This window comes from Capra hircus, chromosome 5, assembly GCF_001704415.2.
Source record: "Capra hircus breed San Clemente chromosome 5, ASM170441v1, whole genome shotgun sequence".
NCBI classification, from domain to species: Eukaryota; Metazoa; Chordata; class Mammalia; order Artiodactyla; family Bovidae; genus Capra; species Capra hircus.
This window is the reverse complement of record NC_030812.1, coordinates 118,977,941-118,986,775: the sequence shown is the minus strand read 5'-3', so window position 1 is coordinate 118,986,775 and position 8,835 is coordinate 118,977,941. Positions and strand designations below refer to the sequence as shown.

General features: G+C 42.2%; 1 pseudogene; it reads left to right on the top strand.

Moving 5' to 3' along the window:
• Nucleotides 6,415–7,961, top strand: LOC102191691 (annotated as a pseudogene).

The following is an 8,835-nucleotide window of genomic DNA, read 5'->3' as shown; positions in this document are numbered from 1 at the left end:
TTATTCAAGATTCCATATCGTATTTAGTTGCACTGAGTAGCATCAGCTGCATGCAACAAGTTCTGATAAATTCTTTTTTCATTTTTATTCTGTTATAAATATTTTCTAATTTTCCTTGTTGTGGCATCTTAGATACACCCATCATTTACCAGTGCACATTTAATTTCCAAATACATGTGTTTAAAGTATCTTTGACATTGATTTCTCATTTTGGTGTATGTTTCTCATTTAACTGCTTTCTTCTCTGCGGTCACTCTCTGTGTTTTTTCAGTCTTTTAACTTCATTGAGACTTTCAATGGCTGAGTCAAAGATCTCTCTTGGTAAATGTCACCTTGCACTTGAAAATATGTGAGTTGTTTTCAAATATCTTTTGACATTAATTTCTAACATAATTGCACAATGATAATAGAACAGACTTTGTATGATTTCAATACCTTTAAACCATGAAATTTTTGCATCCAACTTTATATCCCTGTACATTCCAGTGTCTCCTGGTTTATAGTCTTTGGGAACTTGAATAGAGTTTGTATCCTGCTGTTGTATGCACGCATGCTAAGTCGCTTCAGTCGTGTCCAACTCTTTGCACCCCTGTGGACTGTAGTCCGGCAGGCTCCTCTGTCCATGGGAGTCTCCAGGCAAGAATATTGGAGTGGGTTGCCATGCCCTCCTCCAAGGGATCTTCCTGACCCAGGGATCAAACTCCTGCATTGGTAGACGGATTCTTTACCACTGGCACCACGTGGCAAGCCTGAAAATTTCTCTGTCTGGTTGCATCAGGTCTTAGATACAACACACGGGATCTTTAGTTGCACCAAGGACTTTTTTTTGTTTTGTTTTGTTTTTTTGTTTTTTATTTTTTAAATTTTAAAATCTTTAATTCTTACATGCTTTCCCAAACATGAACCCCCCTCCCACCTCTCAGACATAAATCACAGCAGGATCCTCTATGATCCACCTCCCAGAATTCTGGAAATAAAAGCAAAAATAAACAAATGGGATCTAATTAAAATTAAAAGCTTCTGCACCAAGGACTTTTAATTGCAGCATGTGGGATCTAGTTCCCTGACCAAGGATTGAACCCAGGCACCCTGCATTGAAAGCAAGGAGTCTTACCACTGGACCTATAAATCCTAATTATGTTGAATTGGTTCATAGCGCTTTTCAGGTCTATTGTATCCTTCTATTTTTTGTCCATGCATTGTTAAATTTTGAGAGTTTGGTATTGAAACTCCAACTAATTATCCACTTTTAAAAAATAATTTTAATATACAGTGGAATTGTGTATAGCTTTGTTCTGCATTTTCCAAGTCTCCTGTAAATGAGTTACCATACTTTCATAATTTAAAACGTTTAAAAAATACATTTGCCAAAAAAGAGCAATTGAAAAGTGGGCAGAAGAACTCAATAGACATTTCTCCAAGGACAAAACGCACATTAAAAAAAATGCCATCAGGCATGTAAAAAGATGTTCAACATCACTAATCATGAGGGAAATGCGAATCAAAACCAGAGTGAGAAACCCCCTCGCACAAATCAGAACGACCGTCATCAAAAAGAACACGAATGACGACCGTTGGTGAGAATGTGGAGAAGAGGGAGCTCTTGTGCCCGTAGGTGGGGGTGCAGTTGGTGCAGCCGCCGTGGGAGGCAGAATAGATGCAGAGACCAAACACGGACCGCACGGCCTGGTGCTTCCTCTTCTGCGAGCCCTCTCTGTTCAGCAGCACAGTCTGTGCAAGTACATACATTCTTGGTTTTACCGTGAGAATTGTGGGGCTCATCTCAAATTACGGACTTGCCTTTACAGCTATGCTTGTATTTATTTTATTTCCATATAAGGCACTTTAAAAATGGCCTTTCTAGTGGTATATTTTAGAAAATGTTGAAAGTGATTTTAACATAATACACTAAAATATTTTTTATTTTTAAAGATAAAGTCTTTTTAATAATATCTCATGATGAATTTAACTTGACAGTTGAAGCATGATGTGGTAACTATGTTATACTGTTTAATTCATGGATTTAGGAAAATGTTTGATTCTAAAAATATAACTAAGCTGAAAATGAAATTAAATATAACCAGGTGAGATTGCAGTTATGAGCAGTAAAATACTAGGAAACAGTAACTGAAAATATAAAATTATCCCTCACCAGTGGTCAGTCATTATTTTGCTTTCAGAAGCCTAGAAGAAATTGTCTTCGTGTTTTCACATCTAGCCTGGTAAATCTGGTAAATCTGGCATTTCTTAGCTTACTCAGTATAAACTTGAATTGCTGAAATAAGCGAATCTAAAGAGCCAAAGGTTTTTTCCTGTCTGAGACAGCCAAAGATGAGCATACTGAGGATTTCCCCACAGAAGTCTACCTTCATAGACTGTCAGTGAAAGGGAAGTGAAATCGCTCAGTCGTGTTCAACTCTTTGCGACCCCATGGACCGTAGCCTACTGGGCTCCTCCATCAGTGGGATTTTCTGGTCAAAGGTACTGGAGTGGGTTGCCGTTTCCTTCTACAGAGGATCTTCCTGACCCAGGGATTGAACCCAGGTCTACCTGCATTGAAGGCAGACGCTTTACCCTCTGAGCCACCAGGGAAGCGCGATAGACTATCAGGTACGCCTGAAATCAGTTTCCACGGGCATTTTATATTCTTGTATATGCTCACCGCTGTCTAATGGACATCGCCACTTCCAACACTGGTCCAATGGTAACCAGTGTCAGTGGATACATAAACAGAAAGAATGCTGCTCGCTCAGGAAAGCTAACTGTGGAGATGCCTAACTACTTGGGGCTGCAACCAAAGTCCCACACTACGTAGCCATGGCAGAAATATGGCAAGTGCCTCAGAACACCTCCCGCTCAGCGCTGTGGCCCTGCCCCACGCTCCAGCCTAGCCCGGGGACACACCATGCGGAGCTTGTCCACAAAACCAAGCCAGCAGCGCGGGCAACAAGCCCATCTGGTACTTTTCTGCCCCTGCTTTTCTCCATCCTGCATTCTTTTGGATTTAGTTGATTTTTTTGTACTATAACTTTTTTCACTTTTTAAATGTTAAAATGTATATAACAAAATTAACCATTTTAACTCATTTCTAAGTGTACACTTCAGTGACAGTAAGAACATTCATATGTAACCTTCAGTTCAGTTCAGTCGCTCAGTCGTGTCTGACTCTTTGCCACCCCATGAATCGCAGCACGCTAGGCCTCCCTGTCCATCACCAACTCCCGGAGTTCACTCAGACTCACGTCCATCGAGTCCGTGATGCCATCCGGCCACTCATCCTCTGTCGTCCCCTTCTCCTCCTGCGCCCAATCCCTCCCAGCATCAGAGTTTTTTTCCAATGAGTCCACTCTTCTCATGAGGTGGCCAAAGTACTGGAGTTTCAGCTTTAGCATCATTCCTTCCAAAGAAATCCCAGGACTGATCTCCTTCAGGATGGACTGGTTGGATCTCCTTGCAGTCCAAGGGACTCTCAAGAGTCTTCTCCAACACCACAGTTCAAACGCATCAATTCTTCAGTGCTCAGCCTTCTTCACAGTCCAACTCTCACATCCATACATGACCACAGGAAAAACCATAGCCTTGACTAGACGGACCGTAGTCAGCAAAGTAATGTCCCTGCTTTTGAATATGCTATCTAGGTTGATCATAGCTTTCCTTCCAAGGAGTAAGCGTCTTTTAATTTCATGGCTGCAGTCACCATCTGCAGTGATTTTGGAGCCCAAAAAAATAAAGTCTGACCCTGTTTCCACTGTTTCCCCATCTATTTCCCATGACCACTGTCAATTCCAGAATTTTTTCAGATCCCAAATAGAAACTCTAACCATTAAACAATTGTACCCCATTCTGTCCTCTCCTAAGCACTGCTAATGCTAGGAAAGTAATGCTCAAAATCCTTCAAGCTAGGCTTCAGCAGTATGTGAACAGGGAACTCCCAGATGTACAGGCTGGATTTAGAAAAGGCAGATGAATCAACGATCAAACTGCCAATTTGATCAACTGGACTATAGAAAAAGCTAGAGAATACCAGAAAAAACAACTTCTGCCTCACTGACTACACTAAAGCCTTTGACTGTGTAGATCACAACAAACTGAGGAAAATTCTTAGAGACATGGGAATACCAGACCATCTCACCTGCCTCCTAAAAAAAGCTGTATGCAGTCAGGAAGCAACAGTTACAGCTGGACACGGAACAACAGCCTGGTTCAAATCGGGAAAGCAGTATGGCGAGTCTGTATATCATTACCCTGCTTATTTAAATGCTAGGCAGAGCACATCATGCGAAATGGCAGGCTGGGTGAAGCACAAACCAGAATCGAGATTGCAGGGAGAAATATCAATAACCTCAGATACGCAGATGACACCACCCTTATGGCAGAAAGTGAAGAGGAACTAAAAAGTCTCTTGATGAAAGTGAAAGAGGAGAGGGAAAAAGCTGGATTAAAACTCGGTATTCAGAAAAGGAAGATCATGGCATCTGGTCCCATCACTTCATGACAAATAGATGGGGAAACAGTGGAAACAGTGACAGACTTTATTGTCTTGGGCTCCAAAAGCACTGCAGATGGTGACTGCAGCCATGAAATTAAAAAACGCTTGCTGCTTGGAAGAAAAGCTATGACAAACGTAGACAGTGTATTAAAAAGCAGAGACATTGCTTTGCCTACAAAGGTCCATGCAGTCAAAGCTATGGTTTCTCCAATCAGTTCAGTTCAGTTGCTCAGTCGTGTCCAACTCTTTGTGACACCATGGACTGCAGCATGCCAGGCCTCTCTGTCCATCACCTACTCCCAGAGTTCACTCAAACTCATGTCCCTTAAGACAGTGATGCCATCCCACCATCTCATCCTCTGTCATCCCCTTCTCCTCCTGCCCTCAATCTTTCTCAGCATCAGGGTCTTTTCCACTAAGTCAGTTCTTTGCATCAGGTAGCCAAAGTACTGGAGTTTCAGCTTCAACATCAGTCCTTCAATGAATATTCAGGACTAATTTCCTTTAGGATGGACTGGTTGGATCTCCTTGCAGTCCAAGGGACTCTCAAGAGTCTTCTCCAACACCACAGTTCAAAAGCATCAATTCTTCGGCGCTCAGCTTTCTTTATGGTCCACCTCTCACATCCATACATGACCACTGGAAAAACCATAGCCTTGACTAGATGGACCTTTGTTGGCAAAGTAATGGCTCTGACTTTTAATATGCTGTCTAGGTTGATCATAACTTTTCTTCTAAGGAGTAAGCATCTTTTAAATTCATAGCTGTAGTCACCATCTGTAGTGATTTTGGAGCCCCCAAAAATAAAGTCTGTCACTGTTTCCACTGTTTCCCCATCTATTTGCCATGAAGTGATAGGATCAGATGCCATGATCTTACTTTTCTGAATGTTGAGCTTTAAGCCAACTTTTTCCCTCTCCTCTTTCACTTTCATCAAGAGGCTCTTTAGTTCTTGTTCACTTTCTGCCATAAGGGTGGTGTCATCTGCGTATCTCAGGTTATTGATATTTCTCCCGGCAATCTTGATTTCAGCTTGTGTTTCTTCCAGTCCAGCATTTCTCATGATGTACTCTGCGTATAAGTTAAATAAGCAGGGCGACAATATACAGACTTGACGTACTCCTTTTCCTATTTGAAATCAGTCTGTTGTTCCATGTCCAGCTCTAACTTGCTTCCTGACCTGCATACAGATTTCTCAAGAGGCAGGTCAGGTGGTCTGGTATTCCATCTCTTGAATTTTCCAGAGTTTGTTGTGATCCACACAGTCAGAGGCTTTGGCATAGTCAATAAAACAGAAATAGATGTTTTTCTGGAACCCTCTTTCTTTTTCAGTGATGCAACGGATATTGGCAGTTTGCTCTCTCATTCTTCTGCCTTTCTAAATCCAGCTCAATCATCTGGAATTTCACAGTTCACGTACTGTTGAAGCCTGGCTTGGAGAATTTTGAGCATTACTTTGCTAGCGTGTGAGATGAGTGCAATTGTGTAGTAGTTTGAGCATTCTTTGGCACTGACTTTCTTTGGGATTGGAATGAACACTGACCTTTTCCAGTCCTGTGGCCACTGCTGGGTTTTCCAGATTTGCTGGCATGTCGAGTGCAGCACTTTCACAGCATCATCTTTCAGGATCTGAAATATCTCAACGGGAATTCCATCACCTCCACTAGCTTTGTTCGTAGTGATGCTTCCTAAGGCCCACTTGACTTTGCATTCCAGAATGCCTGGCTCTAGGTGAGTGATCACACCATCGTGATTATCTGGGTCATGAAGATCTTTTTTGTACAGTTCTTCTGCGTATTCTTGCCACCTCTTCTTCATATCTTCTGCTTCTGTTGGGTCCATACCATTTGTGTCCTTTATTGAGCCCAGCTTTCCATGAAATGTTCCCTTGTATCTCTTAATTTTATTGAAGAGATCTCAAGAAAATGAGCTTACAGTAAAACAATCAACACAGAAGACGCACAAGTACCTGAGAGATGCTGAGGAACTTTGTCTTGGGTTTGACTGTTGGAGTCAAGCAACTAGTGGTTGCAGCAGTCAGAGACTTCCTGACCCCGCTGCTGCAGCCTCTCTTGCTAAGCATGTCCCTGTGTTCCTTTTTTCAAAATAACTTCCTGCACCTTGTAAGTACCAGATGCAGGCCAGGGCCTCAGAGCAGTTGGAGGTGTGATGATTATTGCCTTTTGCAACGGCAAGGAAGACAGTAGACAAAGGGTGTTGGGAAACTGGTGTTTAGATCACATCTCGTGGTAATGCGTGTGTGCTCAGTCGTGTCCGGCTCTCTGGACCCCGTGGACTGAGGCCCGCCAGTCTCCTCCATCCATGGATGTTTCCAGGCAAGAATACTCGAGTGGGTTGCCATTCCCTTTTCCACCTCATGATAAAGAATATCCAAAATGTAGAGGGGGTTGTGTGGAGCCCTGGAATGGTTCCTGGAATGATAATCTAGTGGATGCCAGCTTACTGGAGAGAGACCCTCTACAAGACATTTATAAGAGACAAATGGGAGATCTGAAAACACAATAATTTTCACAGGGAATCAAATTCAAAGACCACCTTGAAATTTGGTCATATATCATTTCATCGGCCAGACGTGACTATGTGCAAGCTGACTTTGCAAGTGTTTGGTTCAAAGTCTCCAGTTCCATGACCAGAACAAAACATCCTGATTCTAAATTTTCCACCACTTAATGCCCAAATAGGAAGAAGGAGAATCTGTGCTGGGAATTTCTCTGAGACTGGCAGAGAAAGAAAACGCTCAGAAAGCTGTCCCCAGCCTCTGATGCAGACGGGCCGGTACAGGCAGGACTTCGGGAGGACAGTCAACAGAAAGTTTCCGCAGGAGATGAGTTAGCAACCTGCTTTGAAGGGAGGGGTGAATATTTGGTTGCTGGAGGACAAATCAATCAAGAAATTCTGATGTGAATAATTATATATTAGCCACCACAGTCGCCTCCAAAATTTTGAATCAATTGCACTTTTTAAAAAATTTATTTTGAAAAAAACATTACCAGATTTTAAATGGATTAGAAGTAGGATAAATGACCTAGAAAATGGGAAAAAAATCATTTTCGAACTTTAAGAGTCTTCTGGTTTTCTGTGTGGAACTTCAGTTTTCAATAAAAATGGGGTGAGTACAGCTGTTGTTGTTGCTGAGATGTTATATTAACTGGAAACCATAACCGTAACATTGAGCCAGTAACCCATTAAGGTTTGTGAAAGACAGTCATATTTCCAAAACTTCATATTTCTTGTGTTACGCCCTGACTACCAACGAAAATATATTTGAAAGTCTTCACAATATTGATTCTCCAAAAGAATATCTACTATATTGCGTACATGGGACATTATTTCTTGATATGACAGCAGACAGCCTAATAAGAAATCTGTGCTGCCTGGGAATAAAAATAACCAAATGATTACATTTGTTACCAAACTCAGGTTCAGCCATTCAGTGTTCAAAAGACAGTAATCAAGAAGCAAGTGTCAGCAGACAAGAAAGGTGTTTTAATTGGAAAAGCCAGCAATTGTGGAGGAGATCTGCGGAGTAGACTCATGTCCCAAGACCAAATCCGAAGATTCTACTTGGCCATGACAGCTTCTACAGGGAAAGGATAATCTTTCCGGAAGGGGAGACACTCTCAGTGATTCACTGAGGCGGGAGGCTGGGCTCCGCAGTACTGTGTGCCGACTGCCTGACTCCCCTCAGCTCTTGTCTTGCCTACCTGACCTACCTGCAGGACTGCTAACGGAGCTTTTGGAGGTAGAGAGTTAGTCATTCTTTAACTACTTAATTCTTTATTCTTACTTCTCTTTATCTAGGAAAAGAATAAACAGGTTGACTGAGTTCTTTACAGGTTAGAGGGGGACAGAAATGGGCAAAAGAGCTGGTTTCACATTAGCTTTTCAGATGTCTTCAGACAAGCAGGACAAAACCAATGGTCTCTGTGCAGAGACGCGCACCTCACCCAACCAGAGTGACGCTGCCTTACTGAGAGAAGGGTTGGAGAAACTCACTGAGGCTCTTCAGTTAATTAATCAAGTAATCAATAGTTGATCTAAGAAAGAAAGGGACAATTTTACTTGAGCCAATTTCAGGATTATAACCCAGGAGAGAGTCTTTCAGAAAGCTTTGAAAACTGTTCTGCCCACTAGAGGCCAAAGAAGAGTTACGTACGTTTTTGAGACCAAGGGTCATATATCAGGTGACATGTTCATAGGTTACACAGTCCGGATCTGCCTGTAGCAGGCAGTGGTGGGTCACCGTTGCTGTTTACAAGGTGAAGGAAGAAGCTTCTCACCTAAGGAGGTCCACTTGATGCAGACACATAGCACACACTAAAGGG